This window comes from Dendropsophus ebraccatus, chromosome 4 (assembly GCF_027789765.1).
Source record: "Dendropsophus ebraccatus isolate aDenEbr1 chromosome 4, aDenEbr1.pat, whole genome shotgun sequence".
Lineage (NCBI taxonomy): Eukaryota > Metazoa > Chordata > Amphibia > Anura > Hylidae > Dendropsophus > Dendropsophus ebraccatus.
Window position 1 is genome coordinate 14,391,361 of NC_091457.1, and position 23,460 is coordinate 14,414,820.

General features: G+C 45.2%; 1 long non-coding RNA gene across 1 annotated transcript; it reads right to left on the reverse strand.

Moving 5' to 3' along the window:
* Window positions 1-1,834: 1,834 nt before the first annotated feature.
* LOC138789448 (uncharacterized) lies at window positions 1,835-22,489 on the reverse strand. Its single transcript, XR_011362719.1, has 5 exons — window positions 22,401-22,489; window positions 15,966-16,081; window positions 13,696-13,814; window positions 12,972-13,021; window positions 1,835-1,994 (listed from the first exon to the last, which is right to left on the reverse strand). It is a non-coding gene; the product is annotated as an uncharacterized lncRNA (long non-coding RNA).
* Window positions 22,490-23,460: the final 971 nt, after the last annotated feature.

The window sequence follows — 23,460 nt, forward strand, 5'->3', positions numbered from 1 at the left end:
GTGCGCATGTTTAAATTTAATTTTGGTCCTCGACAAAGGCTTTCAGCATGGCTACTCTACTCTCTTTGTTCCATGCCATTGTGACTTGTTGAAACTGGCTCAGTTCCAAACTCCGCTGATGCTCTACTGTCGGCATATTTAATCAGAGTCCAAAAATATCCGTCTGCTAATGCATGTCAAACAGAAAAGCAAAGTATTTTACAGCTGAAACATGACTAAAAATACAAGCAAGCCATTAATACAGTTAAGGCAAGAGATTGGATTTTACGAATAAACAGAACTATTGACTTTCTCTTCTGCTTTTGTTTGCTGGTGCTTAATGTTCACACAGATTCCAAACCAGTCTACTTTACATTCCCTTCATTGAATGCCTGAATACACATGTATAGAATGGCATAGACCAATGCACAATAGTCCATATTAGTAGTCATTGAAAACCTACATGGGAGGAAGCAGTGGCATACCTATCAAAGATGTGTGGTACCAAGGAAATCATGGGTTGATGGGCAAAGGTCTGCCAAGGTTGGTCCTATTCCTATAATATTGAGAGATAAAACCCCAAATTATCTTGCGCAAAAAGTCAGGTAACCCTGAAATTTCTTAAATGTCACGTGAGAATTTAATCACATGTTCAGTTTGATGGAAGACGTCAAGAGAAGTGCTACTCGTCATCGGAAAACCACAATGGCTGTGGTCAAACGTCTAAAGCCAAGAAAAGGTTGACGACTAGAACGGACAATACTTAGGGCATATCCCTCACCGCATTAAGGTTAAATACTTATGCCTGATCTACCAAAATTTAGTTGAGGTGTTCAGCGGTATATGGAGGTCTGTGCAGCAGCACCAACAGGAACAGAGGTGTTGCAGACGTCTGAGAAGTCAAAACAAGAAGCTGTACCGACAGAAGCAGAAGAGATAAGAACTGTGTGTTAACTAGAGATAAGTACAACTGGAGCATGTTCGAACATTTGAACACTCAACTGAGCATAAGAGTGTCTATGTGTATATTTATATAACAATAGATGAAAGGTGGGTGATGGGCTCAAGCCAAAGCTTTTGCATCGGGGTAACACTTCACTGTGTTAACACTTCATTGACCATGGGTCATTGATACCTGAATGCCCAGGTCATTTTTGGACTTCAGCTTATGGGATCAATGATCCCATAAGCAGAAGTGCCTAGTCCCCCCCCCCCCCCCCCCTCTGTCCCCTGTTGCTGTTAGAAGCCTGTAACAACGGCAGAGGAAAGAGGGGAAGGGGCAGATCTTGCCGACGCACGCCAACAGTGGTCATGTGCTAGCCTTCCCTGACGGCCCCCTTAGCCAGGCAATCACATCTCAGAACCCTGATGGTTATTAGACAGAGAATTCTCCCTCTAAAGAAGCCCTGTCTACAGAAGCCCAGTATATATAGGGTTAATCGCTCTCTGGTGCTGACAGTTGTGGTGCGTCCCCAGCTATCACTGACAGCCAGGACCCACTGTGGATGACACAGGCACAGTGCCTGCGCCTGTGTCATCCTAATTGTAAATTAACATTGCTGCTGCATTGGGCATAGGCTGCAGAGATGCTAATTAACAGTGTAGCGGTAGGAGGGGGTTAACCCCTGACAGAGTCTGGGCTCAGTCTATATTCCTAGGCAGGTATATTAACATACATCATAATTTTTTTTTTAATTGATGCTAAAATATTATATAAATTGCATGACTGAAATCCCCCTCCCCCAAATAAAAAAAAAATTGTATCCAAAATTTAAAACAATCAGCCAAGCCTTATTATTGCCATGGAACATCATGAATCAGATTGCCTAATGGGCAACGACAAATCAAAGCCTTCTTTTATCGGAGAGGTGACCATTTTGGTCAACTTATCAGCTTTGCATTAATTAAAATGTCAAGCGGCGGACTCTTTGAAGGTACCATAGCTTGGAGGAATAATTTACACCGGGATGCGATGTTAGCCAAGGCTTCGTAAACATATCCCAACTATATCGGCTCTGCAACAACAACAACAAAAAAAAATAACCTTGATTTCTGCTTTGATCACGCTGACTTTCAAACAATCTGAAAATTCATGCAACAATTAACAAGGCTTAATCACTTACAAACCTCCTGAGAGACGTCTCTGCAATAAAATTGGCATATTAAAGATATGAAAAAAAAATAATAATAATTGCAGGTGCAACTAAACATGATTAATGATCAGACAACAGCGTCAACACAAAGCGAATATTAAACAGTTTTGGACTTTTGCAATAAGTAGGTAATTAAGTTGTTGTTGGCGCCTTCCTTTCGCTTTCAAGTCGGAAATCCCTAGAGGGCAGTGCATCACCTACGGAGCTCGGTATACTGGTAACGCCAACAAACAGAACACGTTGTGCTGATAGAGAGTAGAACATGTTCTTTGTTCTAATTAGGTGATGTCTTAAAAGCCACTGATCAAGAGATCCATGTAGACATTGCAATTACGGAGCTGGAGTACACAAGTATGAGTATCCATGCTTAACAAGGCATGGCCACGTATAATGTGTTGCATGTGTGTTTTGAACACATATTGACTGTTCCAAGATGAATTTGTCATTTAAAAGGGGGGAAAAAAAATATTTTCCATTTAGTGTTTCTAACGTCACAATATTGAAGGGAATCTTTCAGCTCCTGAGCCCTACCTGGGTGCTGTCAGTGTGCTGTAGCTGGCAGTCCCCTAGTGAACATTTTGCTTTTTGGTAATTTGTCTATGCAGTGAATAATGCATAATATCGGGTCTCCTACTATAATGAAGAGTCAAAGAGGAGTTGTGGCTCAGTGTTTGTGCTGCACTTTGGCACACCTCACCCCTCCTTCCTCCTCCCTCTTTATAAATAATCAATGCTGCCTGGCCTCCTGATCACTCAGCTGTCAGTCGGTATCAGGGCCGGACTGGAACTTAAAATCAGCCCTGGCACTCAAACCTCAGCAGCCCACATAACATATATCCCCCCCCCCCCCCCCCCGATATATCATAGATAGCAGTGTTCTAAACATGCTGTAGCAAATTATGCTCACTACTTCATTAAATATATGAACCCTACCATCAACACATAAAAAAACAACATAATCTGCTGTGGATTTGTTGTTGCATATTTATGTATTTCAGCAGCATCAATGGATTACTAGTGTCAGTGCACTTAAAGGGAATCTATGAGGTCCATACCAGGTACAGAGCTGTAGATCCCAGCAGAAAGGTGCAGGGGAGATATAAGCGACAGCGACAAGTCCAGTGTAAACTTTTATAATTGTCCTCTCTGAGCCTCCACATGGTATAGGCAGGGCCGCCAACAGGGATTTTGGAGCCCCATACAGCCAAAGTGTTTGTGGCCCCCTTAACAAAAGGGCCAATGGCCCACTCACACCTTGGACATGACCCTATTATTAAAACATACTGTTAATTAATACCTGATAAAAGTATAAGTTTAACATGAAGATGAATGTGACACTATTAAAAATACACTCCAGGTCACCAGTATATGAAGTGTATGGATATGGCGGCTTACACAGCCTCTGCCTATACTGTAGTAGCTGCAGACTACTATCAACAGAATACTGATGACCAAGTGATATCTTAAAAGCTGCATAGCCCCTCAACTAGTTTCACTTGCAAAGAGCGTCATCAGGAGGATGTAGTGTGCCCTTCTCCTGATGACACTCCTTGCGAAGGGGTTATCCAGAATTAGATAAAACATGTCTGCTTTCTCCCAAAAACAGCACGGCAATACCACATACAACCTGAGCCCGCTTTTTGGAAGAAAACTACTATGTTTTTCTAATCCTGGATAATCCTTTTAATTTTATAGTATTGATTATAATTAGAGATGAGTGAACCAGGCCGTGGTTTGGGTTCGGGTGCATTTGAATCCCGCTGTCTTCTTGTTCCTTTGGGAAGGTAGAAATAGCACGAGTCTCGCTTGGAAAACAGGGATACAGCCTATGATCTAGGCTGTATTGCATTGCTGTTTTCCAGGTGTGACTCGTGCTATCTCCACCTCTGTGGAACAGGAATTCAAATGCCAATGGTTCGGGTTTGTATGAAGCCGAACCTCGGCCAGGCTCACTCATCTCTAATTATGACCATAAAGTTACTACATGTGTGCACAAACAGCCATTTTAAGATCAAATTTAATTAATTGAACGCCATACACCATAAAGGATCATTAAGGACTTTTTGAGCAGCTACTGTATGACTCAAAAAAGTGTGTGTGAACATAGCCTGACAGACAAAAGTCCAAGAGTTCAATCTGGTGTATTAAAATTCACAACTCTATAACAGGTCCATGATGCACGACACGATTTGTTACCAACAAATGCTCTATGTGATGGTAATGGCGTGTTGTATCAGGGATTTACTATAGAGTTGTGAATATTATTACACAGAAAGAAAGTGCTGCACTTTTGTATCTGGAATCCTACATACATTTAGTCACATTTAAAGTGAACCAATCAGCCCAATCGGGCTGATATGGTTCCCTGAACTGCTGTATACAGCTCCTGCAGCAGCCGCAGCACATACCGGCTGCAGCAGGAGCTGTTTAACCGAGAAAAGGACTTTAATCCACGGGCGCGTGACAGGTAGTCATCTGGGCTGCTCCCTGCCTGTATCAAGGCACCGCTCTCTGTCTGTCAGTGCGCTCGTAGGGATGATTGACAGGCAGAGAGGCCAGTAAGGGACCTCTCTGCCTGTCATTCATCTCCTTGGAGCGCGCTGACAGGCAGTGGTGACTAGATCCGGGCGGGGAGCAGCCCAGATGACTACCTCCCGATGCCTGTCATGCACCCGGGGGATTAAAGTGCTTTTTCCGGGTATACAGCTCCTGCTGCAGCCGTGGCCAGTATGTGCCACAGCTGCTGCAGGAGCTGTATACAGCAGTTCAGGGAACCATATCAGATTGTGCTGATTGGTTCCCTTTAAATACAGATTATTGCAGTGGTGTAAGTGCTGTAGGATGTGCTGCTCACCTGTATCCACACATCATGCATGCTATACATACATCATAAACACACAACACACACTGTGCATACATACATATATCATATATACACACACACTGTGCATACATACATACGTACACATGTAGCCGGTATTAAACAGATTGTGCAGACGCTACAATTCGTGTATGGTCACATGGCAGCACGATTTTTCTAATACAGGCAGAATACACTTTGGTAGCGCTGTATACTGCAGATTCCCTGGGCTGGCTGCACTACAACCAACCATGGCATCCCTGTCACACAATGTACACTATACACTAGGACAGCATCTCCTTCATGCAAAAAATGTGTTTTCATATTCTACCACATTGCATATACAAAATATATATAATACTGTATGTGCAATATGTCAGAATAAAAAGACACAGTTTTTGCATGAAGTAGAATAACACATTCTGTACAAACATACATTATACTGCATGCCTACTGCACATATATGCATATATCATAAGTATAATATAGAGGCATGCTTACACTATACACACACACACACTGTACATAACACATATATCATGTAAACACACATATATACTGTACATACATACATGCATATATCATAAACATGCTAAAGAGGCATGCATTCACTATATATACACACACTTACAGTACATACATATATCATATATACACACACATATATTACATACATATATACACACACACACACTATACATACAGAAATCCCTACACACACAATACACATACTGTGCACATTGCATACTTGATATACATATAGATATACACTATATATAACATATGCACTCACACTCAAAGAAAAGAAACAGTCACTTACTCTCCATCAATAAGCTCCTTACATGTCAGGATGTGACAGCTCCTCCCTCACAGCCAGCTCGTGCTCCCCTGCCTCTTCCTCCCTGCACCGACAGCAGAGCTCAGCAGGAAGGAGATGATGAAGTCCCTGTGTGGGGGCAGGGAGAGTTGGCTGCCGTCCTTACACAGGGGGAGAGAGCAGGCTCCGGCTGTAGCTTGGTGGGAAGAAAATTCTCACTGCAGTGCTGTTTGTTATTAGCAGCAAGAGGCCCCCTCTGAGTGACTCCTCAGTCCCCCTCCTGTGCTGCAGCTTCTTCTCCTCTGTCCCCCTTCTCTACAGCGCGTCCAGGAAATGACGTCAGCTGCCATAGAGAAGTTTGTAGTAGACAGACATGCCTGTGCGGCACCTCCACAACACCTGGGTACTACTAAAGGAGCAGAGCGGCCCTTTGTTCTGGGGGGAGGGGGGCCGAGGAATATGCCGGCCCATCCTAATCTGGCAGAGGCTGAGTGAACAGCGCAGCGACCAGCAGCGCTGTTCTCTCAACCACTGCAGGGGCTGATGGAAGTGTGCACGGGGACCAGCGGCCCCTCTGATTGGTAATCCTGGCGGCCCAGCGGGCATTCGCCCGCTCCGCCAGATTACCAATCCGGGCCTGGTCGGTATCTGCCAAAGGAGTAGTGATCTGCAGTCAGATATAGTTACATCTTCTAGCCTAGCTGTGCTCTAGGGGTAAATCACTTTTCTAGAATGCAACAACAGTTGTTGTTTCTTTTCCCCTAGCTTCAATTCCCCCCCCCCCCCCCCCCCCCCATTATTGTATCATTTTTTAAAGTGAAAAGAATTCCCATTCCAAATTAGTTTTAAATTTAACATTTTTATACAATCCTGAGGAAAAAAAATAATAACTATATTTCATTTCCTTTAGGGGAATTGAACCCAGGAAAAAAAAAAAAGTATCGTTGGCCTCAAAGAAAAGTGATTTACCCCTAGACCATGAGTCCAACACAGTTAAGTTTGGAGATTGAGCTATATCTGATTGCAGATCAGTGCTCTGTAGGCAGTTTCTGTCAGGAATAAACACTCAGAGATACTGACTGACAGCGTTTGCGAGCAGGAGGCCGGGCAGCAGAGATTATTTATGATTGAGAGGGAAGAGAAAGCAGTGGTGAGGCGTGCCAGGGTGCAGCACAAACGCTGAGCCAGAACTCCTCTTTGACTCTTCCTTACAGTACTGTCCAGAGCTGAGAGGTTTTCTATGGGGATTTGCTACTGCTTTGGGCAGTTCCTGACATGGACAGAGGTGGCAGCAGAGAGCACTGAGTCAGACAGGAAAGAATACATCACTTCCTGCAGCTGATAGGTACTGGAAGACTTGAGATTTTTTAAAATAATTTATAAGTCTATATAACTTTCTGACTCCAGGTGATTTGGTGGACAAAATCACCAAAGTTCCCCTTTAAGTTTTCACATCTGAGTGATATTAACTTAAATGCGAAAGAGAAAGAGAAAATCCACAGCTTTGGTCCATTTTCACCAATGTAAATGATTTTTAATAAACCTCTGTTTCCTTCCTTCCTTTTTTTTGTATTTGAAAAATATCATCATTTTTTTCACCCAACCCAAAAGTAACAGCCAATAAGAAGAAAAAGTAGAAGAGGAAGAATAAGAAGAAGGAAAAAAGAAGTAGAAGACCAAACAAAAAGGAGGCTGTTTTTGCTTGTCTTGGCATCGTATCGCGGCTATACATGTTATACTTTTAAAGAAATGAATTGAATACAATTCTAATTCCATGCATGGGAAGGCCCGGAGCCCTCCTGGCATTGTGTTGTCCTACCGCTTGTGACTCCCGCAATAATTCCAACCATATCCATCATTTTCCCAGCATTAAAGCAGCAGCTCAGCGAGATAATCCGGAGACCGCCGCTATGTTTACTGACTCAAAAAATGCAGTAAATTCTAATTAAATCCACTCTGGATCTTCAGACAAATAAGCACCGACGCTAAAACCACTTTTATATAGTCAAAAACGATGACATCTCAGGGTACGGCAGTAATCCTATTCTATAATGTCACGGTAATCTCTGGTATAACTAGCTGATGCATTATTCACATTTTTAATGCATTAATCTTGACAAACATTATTTGAATACACACAATTGTAATACGATTTTTTTTGCCTGGAAAAAATAATATGGTGTATGCTCTGGAGGTCAAAGAAAAGAGCTAATATGTCATATTCATCATATGGTAATTTTTTTTTTTTTGTATAATGCTTACATATTTTCGCTCAAGCTACATTGAGGTTGATAACCATTCCGTGCTTTTTCAATGTCAAAAACATTTAACATTTTTTTATTTCACATGAAAGGACTCCTGGGTCGGACATTTTTTTCAAAATAGCCAGGGAGGAGGAGGCTAAACATAACAACAATCACCTACCTCCCAGCTCAAGCACAGGGGTTTGGTGTCCCCCATTCCAGTTCCCGGGCCCCTGGGTGCTTCCTGGTCTGAGCGGGGACCCAAGTCATGATGCATCAACCCCGTTCAGCCAGTCGGTGGCTGAGGCGGGATTGGCTGACAGGGCTGACATGACACGGGTCCCTGCTCAGACCAGGATGCACCTGAGAGACCGGAATAGGAGCTGGGGAGGTAAGTACATGTTGTTATGTTCAGCCATCTCCTCTGTGACTCTTAAAAAAAAAAATGTCCGACCCTGGACTTCCCATTTAATGTCACTAAACCCAGTAAGAACATAAAACCCCACATAGATCGTGTTGGGGGATGGAGGTCTTGAACCCAGATCTACAGGGTTGACGTACAAACCACTGAGCCATAATGTTGCCCATTGTTGTTTTTATAGACAAGTACCTATAGGCATGTTTTAACATATAGGCCATCATCGATATACAGGTTATTCTCATTGAATATAGAAGAAACAAATCTTATTTTTCTGACTCCCAGTTATATCCAGCATCCAAAGGACCCCCTACTCTACTCTAGCAAGATGCCATCCCCAATATCTTTTTCCAAAGTGTAGTTTGCAGTCAATCAATTTAGGCTGTAATGGCCCAAAAATGGCTGGACTGACCCTCCAGACTGATACTCTTGTTGCTTTACTCTTTATTAGAGATGAGCATTTCGATCATGCTCGAGTAAGATCATTCGGCATCTGAATACTGGTAGCTGAAGAAATTGGATGCAGCCCTAGGGAGCCTGGAAAAACATGCATAATACAGCCTATGGCCTATGGCTGTATCCATGTTTTCAGACTTGAGCATGCTTGAGTTGCGCTCATCTCTACTCTTTATCAATAAAGTCAACAAAAGAGAATGGAGCTGTGGTGGGTGGGGCCAGTACTGAGGTGGGTGGGGCCAGTGCAGCTAACACATGTAATGTACTGAACTGGTTTACTATAGATATGGTCCAAGATAAATTAAACAAACTCAATGTAACCAAAGCTCCAGGGCCTGATGGATTGCACCCCAGAGTTCTTAGGGAACTCAGTTCTGTAATTTTTCTACCCTTGTATGAAATATTCCGTGATTCTTTGCTTACTGGTATTGTGCCGAGGGACTGGCGTAAGGCAAATGTAATGCCGATCTTCAAAAAGGGCTCTCGAACTTCCCCAGGTAACTATAGACCCGTAAGCTTAACGTCCATTGTGGGGAAACTATTTGAGGGGCTTATAAGGGACTACATCCAGGAATATGTAGTGGCTAATAGTATTATAAGTGATAACCACCATGGTTTTACTAAGGACAGAAGCTGTCAAACCAACCTAATATGTTTCTATGAAGAGGTAAGTAGAAGCCTGGATGGCGGCGCGGCTGTGGATATAGTGTACCTGGATTTTGCAAAAGCGTTTGACACAGTTTCTCATGGACGTCTGATGGGTAAGTTAAAGTCTATCGGTTTGGAAAATTTAATGTGTAACTAACTGGATTGAAAACTGGCTTAATAATCGTACCCAGAGAGTGGTGGTCAATGATTCCTACTCCGAATGGTCCCCGGTAATAAGTGGTGTACCCCAAGGGTCAGTACTGGGCCCTCTTCTGTTTAACTTGTTTATTAATGATATTGAGAATGGAATTAACAGCAATGTTTCTATCTTTGCAGATGACACCAAGCTTTGTAGTACAGTACAGTCTATGGAGGATGTGCAGATATTACAGGATGACTTAGACACACTGAGTGTTTGGGCGTCCACTTGGCAAATGAGGTTCAATGTGGATAAATGTAAAGTTATGCACCTGGGTACTAATAACCCACATGCATCATATGTCCTGGGGGGAGTTACTCTGGGAGAGTCGCTGAGGGAGAAGGATCTGGGTGTACTTGTAGATAATAGACTACAGAACAGCACACAATGTCAGGCAGCTGCTTCTAAGGCCAGCAGGATATTGTCATGCATTAAAACAGGCATGGACTCACGGGACAGGGATATAATATTACCGCTTTATAAAGCTTTGGTGCGGCCCCATCTGGAGTATGCCGTCCAGTTTTGGAACCCGATTCATAAAAAGGATGTTCTAGAGCTGGAGAGGGTACAAAGACGGGCAACTAAACTAATAAGGGGAATGGAGCATCTTAGTTATGAGGAGAGATTAAAAGAATTACATTTGTTTAGTCTGGAGAAGAGATGTTTAAGGGGAGATATGATTAACTTATTTAAATATATAAATGGCCCCTACAAGAGATATGGGGAAAAGATGTTCCAGGTAAAACCCCCTCAAAGAACAAGGGGGCACTGCCTCCGCCTGGAGAAAAAAGGTTCAATCTCCGGAGGCGACAAGCCTTCTTTACAATGAGAACTGTGAATCTGTGGAACAGTCTACCACAGGATCTGGTCACAGCAAAAACAGTAGAGGGCTTCAAAACCAGCCTAGACAAGTTCTTAGAGCAAAATAATATAAATGCATATGTATAGAACCTATCACCCCTCCCCCTTCCCTGTATCCATCCCCTCCTTGGTTGAACTTGATGGACATGTGTCTTTTTCCAACCGTATTAACTATGTAACTATGTAACTTTTTCTGTTTATTTAGCTATAGTGTTCAAACCTACTTAGGGTCCCATTACACAGAGCGATAATCTGCTGAATCAGGGCGATTTGTCAGATTATCACATTGTGTAATGAAGACAATGATCAGCTCATGACACCAATCATCGGCTGATCTTGTCCTTTGGTCCTGACCTAAAACCATTGGACTGCGTCTAATATAACTGATGACTGTGTAAAGAAAATAATAAAGTATATACGTATCTCTCCTACACTCCCTGGTGTCTTCGTCACTTATCCCCACCGCTGCCGAAGCAACTTCAGATCCGGTCTCTAAAGTGGCAGGCTGCTCAGCCAATCACTGGGCGGGAGTGGACAACCACGCAAAGTGATTGGCTGAGCAGCCTGTAACTTCAGAGACCAGCTTTGAGGTTGCAGTGGCGACCATGAGGAGAGAAAAGAAGCCAGGAAGACACCAGTAAGTGTGTAGAGATATGTACAGTATATACTTTTTTTATTTTACACTAAGGAAATCATGTGGATAACTTGCCGTGGATTCCGTCTCTCTCTTGACTCTTGGCACATCCCATAGACTCCATTCAATGCTTGGGCAGATTCAGCCGTACGGCCAAAGAATTGACACGCCACTTCTTTGGGCGGACGATGGAAGCCGCCTGACCATAGATTGGACCCTATGGGACTGGTGGAGTTTCAAAAGGGAGTACGTGTGTGTGTGTGTGAGACGGAATCCACGGCAAGTTATCTGCGTGCTTTCCTTAAATTTTTTAATTATTCCCCAAAATTAGTAAAATTTTCTTCGGATGGCCCGATGGTGTCAGAACCTGCATCCTCAGCAGGAACAGATGACTGTACAGTCCTTTCCGTCTCCGTATATTGCTGAGGTAAGCATTGGCTGACCACCTTAGACTATATTTTTCTGACCTTTTCGGAGACAAAATAGATGTTACATAATAACTCAGAGAAATATAACATAATTTTCATTTAGATGACATCCATGGAATAAAGTGAGGAAGAATGGAGATTGTAATTGAAAATGAGCAAAATGGAAGATAAATCCTCCGTTACAAGACAAGATAAATGTGAGCCAGAGATGGGTTAGCGACATCCAGATGACGTGATGCGGCTCTTCCAATGTATGATACCTTATGTCTTTAATTTCCTCTACTGATAGAGAGATGAGACGGCTTCATTCTCTCAGAAATGACTTTCGAGATAACCTAATCCAGCCATATCCTGATTCTGACTTTGGCTGCCTCATAATTTCCAGCATTATGGATGATTAATATCACAAAGCTCATTGGAAAAAAAAATGTCATTGTAAGAGACGCTCTTTGTTCTCTCTCATAAAACTTGGCCGGTGGATTTATTTTAAATAACAGGACACTTAACCCTAATATCCTGGGAGTAGAAATATTAGATATTTATTTAAGTGGACAAAATCATTTATTTCATTGTGACATTCGTTATATTTCCAATTGGGTTTCTTAAATCAGCCCTTTAAATGTACACTTTAACTTCCTGACCATCCCTAAGTTAGGGCTTGTTCACACCATGATTTGTCCCTCCACGACAAAGATATGTTGTTGTATCTTTGCTTGGACCGTCATGAGTCCTATTTACTATAATGCAAAAAAAACTGCGGAGACACCATTACATGTTTCTCAACATCAGTGAACTAGCCAGACCTTCTACCAAGAAAAAACAACCAAGCCAAGTTTGGTCTCCAGTCAAGGAAACCACCTTCCAATAAGCCACAGTCAAGTATAATGTGACTTCAGAAACACCCAAGCAAGGTATTCATCCACAGACAGCTGTTTCAGGATATTTGCTCTTCATCAGTGTGGAGGAGAATTTCTGATAAAGCCTAGTTAGTGCATTCAAAGGATTGATGGTTGACCTCAGGGAGATTAACCAAAACACTGCAGAGACACAATCATGTGTTTTTCAACATCGTTGAATCTAGGAACATTGCCACATCGAAACATTGTCTACCCAGAGGGGCATCTTTCTACACACAGAGAAACATGTGATGGCGTTTCCGCAGAGTTTGGGTTGATCTCCCCAAGGTCAACCATCATTCCGTTGAATGCACTTACTAGGCTTTGATCCCACTAGTAATTTTTGTGTTTGTTGTCCCAGGGGGCAATGTTTACTTACGTTGATCAACAAGTGGTTTCTCTGCTGTCAAGCGTCACTCCTTCCATTCACTGTATAGCAAGGAACAAAGAGGAGGTTAGTTGACTATGAAAAGGCGTAGACATTAACCCACTGAGTACAGGAGTAGAGGTAATGGCACTCCTTTGGGTACAGTATGGAACAAATGAGATATCAGACCCCAATGTACAGAAGGCAGAAAGAAGAGGTCACTCCCATGAGTACAGGCAGCAAGGAGGAAAGAAGAAGTCACACCTCTGAGTCCAACAAGTAGCAAAGGAGAGGTCACACCCCTGACGATAGCAAGGGGCAAAGGAGAGGTCACACCCCTGACGATAGCAAGGGGCAAAGGAGAGGTCACACCCCTGACGATAGCAAGGGGCAAAGGAGAGGTCACACCTCTGACAATAGCAAGGGGCAAAGGAGAGGTCACACCCCTGAGGGGATCAAGGGTCAAAGGAGAGGTCACTCCCATGAGTACAGGCAGCAAGGAATGAAGGAGAAGTCACACCCCTGAGGATAGCAAAGGTCAAAGGAAAGGTCACTTCTATGAGTACAGGCAGCAAGGAGGAAAGGAGAAGTCACACTTCTGAGTACAGCAAGTGGCAAAGGAGAGGTCATTACCCTGAGTACAACAAGGGGCAAAAGAAGAGGTCACTACCCTATGTACAGCAGAAAAGATGTCACACCCCTGACTGTAACAATCATTAAAGGAGATGTCACTCACCTGAACATAGCAAAGGATACTGGGGCTACCAATATCTTTGGAGGAGAGAAGGGATTTGCTGACAATCCGGCCAGTTGCTAAGATTCCAATGGAGCCCAAACTCATCGTTATATTCCATTCTTGGGAATATATATTGATTCATTAGTGAGACTAATAAAGTGTCGTTGTCATAAGAGTGTCACTTTAGATATATACATCTATAAGATGCCTAAGGGTGGTTAGCATACAGCCCCACAAGCCACAATTTCAGTCTTATTAAAAGGACATGTAGATGATATTTCTGGAGAACGTCTTGTCAGTCAGTGTCTCTGCTCCAGTCCTTGGTGCCAAGCCATTCTAGTGGTGCAAATTAGAGGGAGTATGGCAGACTGACAAGATTGTGGATCCCTACTACTTATGCAGAGAAGTCTATCTCTACAGTGCATCTGCCTGGCCAAAGGACCCTCGCGGTAGGGGGCAGGGATGTTTCTATTAGCACTTCGAATTTTGCAAGATCAGAAGCGCGGTTTTGAGCCAAACAAATGAATTGTGAGAGTTCTGTACTTCAAATTAAAACCAAAATTCTAGCACAATGTTAAGTTACAGGCTATATTATTTTGGCTTCATAGGTTGACTGTTCCTTTCCAAGGAGACCTCCTCCTTGTACGTCTAATGACTTTTCTAAATTCATTTTATATTCTGGAAAATCTGCTAATTCAGCATAAGAGTAAATGACAGATTTATTTTCAGTCTGCTCTGCAGACTACTGGGGATGAGGAGGAGGGAGGAGGATCAGGTAGGGATGAGGAGGAGGGAGAAGGATCATGTGGAGACAAGGAGGAGGGAGGAGGATCAGGTGGGGATTAGAAGGAGGGAGGAGGATCATGTGGGGATGAGGAGAAGGGAGGAGGATTAGGTGGGGATGAGGAGGAGGGAGGAGGATCATGTGGGGAAGAGGAGGAAAGAGGAGGATCAGGTAGGGATGAGGAGAAGGATCATGTGGGGACAAGGAGGAGGGAGGAGGATCAGGTGGGGGCGAGGAGAAGGGATGAGGATCAGGTGGGGGCGAGGAGGAGGATCAGGTGGGGGCGAGGAGGAGGTATGAGGATCAGGTAGGGATGAGGAGGAGGGAGGAGGATCAGGTGGAGATGAGGAGGAGGGAGGAGGATCAGGTGGGGATGAGGAGGAGGATCAGGTGGGGGCGAGGAGGAGGGAGAAGGATCAGGTAGGGATGAGGAGGAGGGAGGAGATCAGGTGGAGATGAGGAGGAGGGAGGAGGATCAGGTAGGGATGAGGAGGAGGGAAGAGGATCAGGTGGGGATGAGGAGGAGGGAGGAGGATCAGGTGGGGATTAGAAGGAGGGAGGAGGATCATGTGGGGATGAGGAGAAGGGAGGAGGATCAGGTGGGGATGAGGAGGAGGGAGGAGGATCATGTGGGGACGAGGAGGAAAGAGGAGGATCAGGTAGGGATGAGGAGGAGGGAGAAAGATCCTGTGGGGACAAGGAGGAGGGAGGAGGATCAGGTGGGGGCGAGGAGGAGGGATGAGGATCAGGTGGGGGCGAGGAGGAGGGAGGAGGATCAGGTAGGGATGAGGAGGAGGATCAGGTGGGGGCGAGGAGGAGGTATGAGGATCAGGTAGGGATGAGGAGGAGGGAGGAGGATCAGGTGGAGATGAGGAGGAGGATCAGGTGGGGCGAGGAGGAGGGAGGAGGATCAGGTAGGGATGAGGAGGAGGGAGGAGGATCAGGTGGGGATGAGGAGGAGGGAGGAGGATCAGGTGGGGATTAGTAGGAGGGAGGAGGATCATGTGGGGATGAGGAGGAGGGAGGAGGATCAGGTAGGGATGAGGAGGAGGATCAGGTGGGGGCGAGGAGGAGGTATGAGGATCAGGTAGGGATGAGGAGGAGGGAGGAGGATCAGGTGGAGATGAGGAGGAGGATCAGGTGGGGCGAGGAGGAGGGAGGAGGATCAGGTAGGGATGAGGAGGAGGGAGGAGGATCAGGTGGGGATGAGGAGGAGGGAGGAGGATCAGGTGGGGATTAGTAGGAGGGAGGAGGATCATGTGGGGATGAGGAGAAGGGAGGAGGATCAGGTGGGGATGAGGAGGAGGAAATTATAATAGTAGTAACAGCTTTCACAATACTACTTATTATAATGACAATAATAATAATAATAATAATAATAATAATAATACCATAAATAGTAATGATGACAATTATAAAATAGCATAGTTAAGATAGTGGCAACATAAAACAAAACAAATAAAAAATAAATAAAAATAAACCTCACAAATTGACACCTCTACATTCCTTCTCGGGAGGAGAAATACAACCTTCCTACGTCTTTAACGTTTGGCTGTGACCACAAATCCCGACTATTTCTCGTACCGCAGGCAATTTCGGACCCTATGGGTTAAAAACAAAATCCAGGGGAAATGATGTAGGAAGCAGTTATTAGAAATGGGCCTCCTGGCCAGATGAGATAGTGAGGTGAGAGGCTGTTAAATACTATCCCTCGCAGGCAGATAGTCCAGATTTATATAGCCTAGCCATAATGTTTTCTTCCTTTTCCCCCTAGAAGTAATTGTTACTCTTCTGTCATTACTTATAGCTCATGAGAACACAAAAATCTCCTTGAAACACATTTCTTTTCACGCCAGCAGAGCCGGCACAATGAAGCCTCCAGCCTCCTATGTGTTTTAGCTGCTGGCTGGATGTTTGAAGTGTGCATCAAGTAACTTTCCCGTCTTCTCACCGAGCTCAATTACCAGCTGTAATTTCTTAGCGGAAATAACAATAAGAACATTCGACGTGGAGAGGAAGGATCCCGCTTGTATTTATTTGGGAAATTTACTGACTTTAAATAGACACAAATATTCATCGTCTTTGTCTTGAGCTGCTGAGGGGAAAATTAGCTGAAAAGTGAAATTCCCTTTTGTTCTGTGGCCTAGCAAGATCTCCGTACTTTTCTGGAGAGATGGATGTGTTATCAGTTCTCGAATAAGGGTTCTGGCTTACAGATTTTTTCGTAAGAAGTTGAAATCCTTAAAGGGGTACTCCAGAGGAAAAAATAAATCAACTGATGTCAGAAGGTTATACAGATTTGTACTTTACTTCTATTTAAGAAAAACTTTTATTTCAATAGAAATCAATAGTACAAGCGATTTTAAGAAACTTTGTAATCGGGTTTTTTAGGCAAATATGCCATTATCTGCATTCAAAAAGGCTTTCCCCAGGTCCCCCCCCCCCCTCTCCCTCCTCTTTCTTATTCACTGCTCATTATCAGGAAATCTCAACTCTTTTACATCAGTCGGGCCCTGTGCAACCTATGGAGAGGGGAGGGGGGAGGAGGGAGATTAGTCGCCAGCAGAGAGCAGAGAACAAAGGATTACACGTGGGAGCTGTGTGAAAGCCGGTATTCAGAGGTCAGAGGTCAGTGCTGACTGTCAGAAGAGATATCCGGTGATGTAGCTGTAAATAACTCTTTGTTGTCCTGTTTTGGGGCCTCATCTCCCTCCACCCCTCCCCTCTTCATAGAAAACCATGAAGACAGGGGGGAGAGCTTCAAACTGCTTTTTCATGATAAAAATGCATTTTTCAGCTAATAAACCCAATTACAAAGTTTCTCACCTGTACTATTAATTTCTGCAAAAAAATGTAAACGAGAGTGACACTTTAAGTTGGTACTTATCAGCTGCTGTATGTCCTGCAGGTGTATTTTTTCCAGTGCTCTCTGCTGCCACCTCTGTCCATGTCAGGAACTGCCCAGAGCAGTAGTAAATCCCCATAGAAAACATCTCCTGCTCTATACAGTTCCTGACATGGACAGAGGTGGCAGAAGAGAGCACTGGAAAGAATACACCACTTCCTGCAGGACATACAGCAGCTGATAAGTACTGGAAGACTTTTTTTGTTTTATAAAAGTAATTTACAAATCTAATCTAATAATTTTCTGACACTAGTTGATTTAAAAAGAGAGGAAAAAATCCCAGTGTACCCCTTTAAGTAAACTAAAGGGAATGATCAGTAGGAGGTCTGACTGGATTGATCACTAAAGCGGGGGGGGGGGGGGGTAGTTCCATATCCCAGAGTTATATGTGGTAGATGAAGAAATACACCTTTGTTGATATATTAATATTAATATTTATAATAAGAAAGAAACTACTAAAAGGGCAGACTAGATGGACCCGGTGGTCTTTTTTCTGCCGACAATCTTCTATGTTTCTATGTTTATTATACCTGTGAAACTGTTCTTATCTGACACAGATATCATGACTTTTGGGCAAGGAAAAATACACATTCTGCAATACATTGTCTCTTAATTAGTTAATACTTAGAGTGAAGCTGTCATTTCAAGCAACTTTACAAAAATCAATACCGCAGGCAAATATAAGGAACTCTATAATATATCTTATTAGACAAAAAAAGCTTCTTTCTGTACTCACACTTCCCATACAAGTCTATGGAGGGGGGAGGAGCTGAGGAAGATGAGTGAGCAGGAAGTGTTAAGAAGCAGACAGGGAGGATATATGGCTAAAATTACAGGTCAGACTTCTCAGTCCTGGTCTGGGATCTTCTGAAGGTTTGCTATGGTGAGGTAGGATTATATACAGCATTGCTTCTCAATTCCAGTCCTCAGGCCTCACCAACAGGTCATGTTTTTAGGATTTACTCAGGTATTAGCACAGGTGATCTTTGTATGGGAAATCCTCAAAAAATGACCTGTTAGGGAGGCCTGAGGACTGGAATTGAGAAGCACTGGTATATAGTATATAGAATATCTAGGGGCAGCACTGAGGCTAGTCTGCATCCACACCGCAGCTGAGCATAGAGAAAGTAGACAGATGGGGGAGATTTATCAAACATGGTGTAAAGTGAGACTGGCCCAGTTGCCCCTAGCAACCAATCAGATTCCACCTTTAATCCCTCACAGACTCTTTGCAAAATGAAAGACGGGTAATAAAGAACTTATATTTACCGCGTCCTGCTCCAGGGGCACCTATCAGCCAGGGCCGTCTTACCCATTGGGCATGGTAGGCGGCTGCCCGGGGGCCCTTGTGTCCTAGGGGGCCCCTGCCCTCTGTGACATACCTGTATTTTTTGCTTTATAAGACGCACTTATAAAACTAAGTGCGTCCTATAAAGCGAAGACGGCTCCCAAGCAGTGCTGAGCACCGCAAGGAAGCCGTCCCGCCCGCCCCCTCTACTGCCGCTCACTATGCATATGCATAGTGGTCCCGTTACTCACCCGTCCGCCGGCCCCAGCAGCTCCTCTCCCAGCAGCGCACACTCCCGTCATCCTCCGGGAACAGGCAGTGGGGTACAGAGATGCTGCCTGTGACCCGGATGTATTGTGCAGCCTCTATCATTCATGATAGAGGCTGCAGGACACTTCCGGCACAGGCAGTCTCTCTGTATCCCGCTGCCTGTGCCCAGAGGATGACGGGAGTGCGCGCTGCCGGGAGACATCAGCTGCTGCGGTGGATGGGTGAGTAACTGGTTTGTTGTTTTCGGGGGCACTGGCTACTATGGGGGCACTGGCTACTATGGGGGGCACTAACTATTATGGGGGCACTGGCTACTATGGGGGCACTGTCTACTATGGGGGGCACTGGCTACTATGGGGGCACTGACTACTATGGGGGGGGCACTGGCTACTATGGGGGCACTGTCTACTATGGGGGCACTGTTTACTAGGGGGGCACTGTCTACTATGGGGCACTAGCTACTATAGGGGGCACTAGCTATTATGGGGCACTGACTACTATGGGGGGGAACTGGCTACTATGGGGGGCACTGGCTACTATGGGGGCACTGGCTACTATGGGGGCCACTGGCTACTATAGGGGCCACTGGCAACTATGGGGGGCACTGCCTACTATGGGAGCACTGCCTACTATGGGGGGCACTGGCTACTATGGGGCACTGGCTACTATGGGGGCACTGGCTACTATGGGGGGCACTGTCTACTATGGGGGCACTGCCTACTATGGGGGGCACTTGCTACTATGGGGGGATTGGCTATTATGGGGGCACTGCCTACTATGGGGGGCACTGGCTACTATGGGGGGCACTGGCTACTATGGGGGCACTGCCTACTATGGGGGGCACTGGCTACTATGGGGGCACTGACTACTAGGGGGGGGCACTGGCTACTATGGGGGCACTGTCTACTATGGGGGCACTGTTTACTAGGGGGGCACTGTCTACTATGGGGCACTAGCTACTATGGGGGGCACTAGCTATTATGGGGGCACTGACTACTATGGGGGGGCACTGGCTACTATGGAGGGCACTGGCTACTATGGGGGCACTGGCTCCTATGGGGGCCACTGGCTACTATAGGGGCCACTGGCAACTATGGGGGGCACTGCCTACTATGGGGGCACTGTTTACTAGGGGGGCACTGTCTACTATGGGGCACTAGCTACTATGGGGGGCACTAGCTATTATGGGGGCACTGACTACTATGGGGGGGCACTGGCTACTATGGAGGGCACTGGCTACTATGGGGGCACTGGCTCCTATGGGGGCCACTGGCTACTATAGGGGCCACTGGCAACTATGGGGGGCACTGCCTACTATGGGGGCACTGCCTACTATGGGGGGCACTGGCTACTATGGGGCACTGGCTACTATGGGGGCACTGGCTACTATGGGGGGCACTGTCTACTATGGGGCACTAGCTACTATGGGGGGCACTAGCTATTATGGGGGCACTGACTACTATGGGGGGGAACTGGCTACTATGGGGAGCACTGGCTACTATGGGGGCACTGGCTACTATGGGGGCCACTGGCTACTATAGGGGCCACTGGCAACTATGGGGGGCACTGCCTACTATGGGGGCACTGCCTACTATGGGGGGCACTGGCTACTATGGGGCACTGGCTACTATGGGGGCACTGGCTACTATGGGGGGCACTGTCTACTATGGGGGCACTGCCTACTATGGGGGGCACTGGCTACTATGGGGGGATTGGCTATTATGGGGGCACTGCCTACTATGGGGGGCACTGGCTACTATGGGGGGCACTGGCTACTATGGGGGCACTGCCTACTATGGGGGGCACTGGCTACTATAGGGGCACTGACTACTATGGGGGGGGGCACTGGCTACTATGGGGGCACTGTCTACTATGGGGGCACTGGCTACTATGGGGGCCACTGGCTACTATAGAGGCCACTGGCAACTATGGGGGGCACTGGCTACTATGGGGTCACTGCCTACTATGGGGGGCACTGTCTACTATGGGGGCACTGCCTACTATGGGGGGCACTGGCTACTATGGGGGGATTGGCTATTATGGGGCACTGCCTACTATGGGGGGCACTAGCTACTATGGGGGGCACTGGCTACTATGGGGGCACTGCCTACTATGGGGGGCACTGGCTACTATGGGGGCACTGGCTACTATGAGGGGCACAGTCTACTATGGGGGGCACTGGCTACTATGGGGGCACTGTCTACTATGGGGGCACTGTCTACTATGAGGGCACTGGCTACTATGGGGGCACTGGCTACAATGGGGGATTGGCTACTATGGGGGCACTATATGGGGGGATTGGCTACTATGGGGGCACTATATGGGGTGATTGGCTACTATGGGGGGCTCTATATGGGGGAATTGGCTACTATATGCAAAGATGTGGGGGATTTGATGGCGGCGGTTGGGGGGGGGGGCAATTTGCACCTCTGCCCAGGGGCCCATAATGCTGTTAAGACGGCCCTGCTATCAGCACTCTCCAGCTATCCCCTCCTTCATGTCACGACCTGGTTGATGGAATCTCGGCCAGTCAGCGACTGGGGTGGGGCACTGCTGCAGTCACTGATTGGCTGATGGGGCATCCATCGGCCGAGTTAAAGCCCTATTTCACGGGTCGTTTAGAGGAGCAAAACGAGCAAAACGAGCGCTCTCAGCGCTTGTTTGCTCCTCGTTCCCCGCTCGCTGCCGCCACTATTCAACGAGGCAGCAGCGAGCGGGTGAGTGCGGGAGGGGAGGTGGGGACCTACGGGGGGGGCTGCCCGGGTGATCGCTGATCGTCCGGGCAGCCCATAGGATACAGCAGCGTCTGCTGCCAATGCTCCTATTCAACGGAGCGACGGCAGCAGATCGCTGCTGTATCATGGGTTTATATATTTATATGTTAACAACAACAACAACAACAATAATAATAATAATAATAATAATAATAATAATAGAAAAAGAAGGATAAATAGGAGAGAGAAAGAGAGAGAGAGAGAGAGAAAGAGAGAGAGAGAAAGCAGATGAGAAGCTGTTTCACAAAATGGTTTGATGCCTGGCGTTGTGCCCTACTATGACCACAGGTGCTGATATATATAGACATAAAAAAGGATCATCGCAGCACTCCAAAAATAGCATAAAAAATAGTGGTTTATTTAGCTCGAAACCGTAAAGTTCCAATCCTGCTAGTGAGTTCGAAATGTTGCGGTTTTGGGCTAAATAAACCACATTTTTTCACACTATTTTTTAGAGTGCTACAGTGATCCTTATCATATATAACTAGTACATATATATATATATATATATATATATATATATATAATAATGTAATAATAAAAAGAAAATAAATATATAAATGAATATATACACAGTAATAACAACAAGAACAATAACTAAAAATAGTAAAAAAAAAAGATAATTAAAAAATAATTATAACTACCATAAATACAATAAAAATAAGAAGAATGGCAAACATATACTTCAGTATTCTCAGCAGCGTTGTGTAACTTTCCCACATTGCCGTTCCAGACTTCTGACGACTGCAAGGAGTTTGACTGATTTGCCTTCCCCCCTTCCAGATCTTGTGTAGTTTAAACGAAGCAAAAAAAAAAAAAAAAATCTCAATTTTATCTCTCAGCAGACATAAAGATGTAAGAGGCGAGCGAGTGATATGAAAAGGTTAATACCCAAAGCAGACGCCTGTGGATTGCAAATGTCACCTCTGTCACCTGATGGCGCACCTCCCCGCCGCTCGCCCTCTCATTTTTTCTCATCGCTCTCTTGTCATGCTAGTTTGCTCCTGTTTTGAAGCGTTCTGCCAGATTTGAGTAAATAAGATCTGATTAATCAGACTTGCCACACCTCATTTTGCTGAGACGCCGCGGTGAAATCTTGCCCGACTTTGCGCTAATGGATGATAGTGTTGATAACAGACGACATTTTAATCACGGGGCCCTGATGATAGATGACTTGCCCATTTAATTGAATTGTTATTTGACAGCATATTGTCTTTGGGGTGTGCGTGGTTTGGATTCCAAAAGAGGAAGACGCTGGAGGGCACTTATGTATCATCCTTTTACTTGTTTCTTAACCTGTCATTGGGTTAGTGTGGGAAAAAGACAACTTTGTAGTATTAAAACCCAGTGGTGGCTTCTCTTTGGGGTTCGAGTCAATGGTTATACTGGCTGATTCGGTTCCCATTGGAAATATAAAGTTATTCCTGGGAGCTCAGTCGCTTTAATGGCTCGGTAGGTAACTAGGTTTGGTTATAGAAGGGATTTTATGATTGCCCAACTACCGGGGGACCATCTGTAGTACAATTGAAAATTTTGTTATTTTTCAACCCATTATTCTATATTTTATAAGAGTTTTTAAAGTTTGTCATAAAGCTCAAGTTGAAACTACATGATCGTTGATCGTACATCGGGAAATGTCAGGTTCGATCAAACTCGAACCTTCTCGGAGCTTCAGCATTTGATTCCTGATGCCTTCTCGTTCCGAGAACGAGCCCGAGTCCTGCCTGGAATACAGGGAATACCT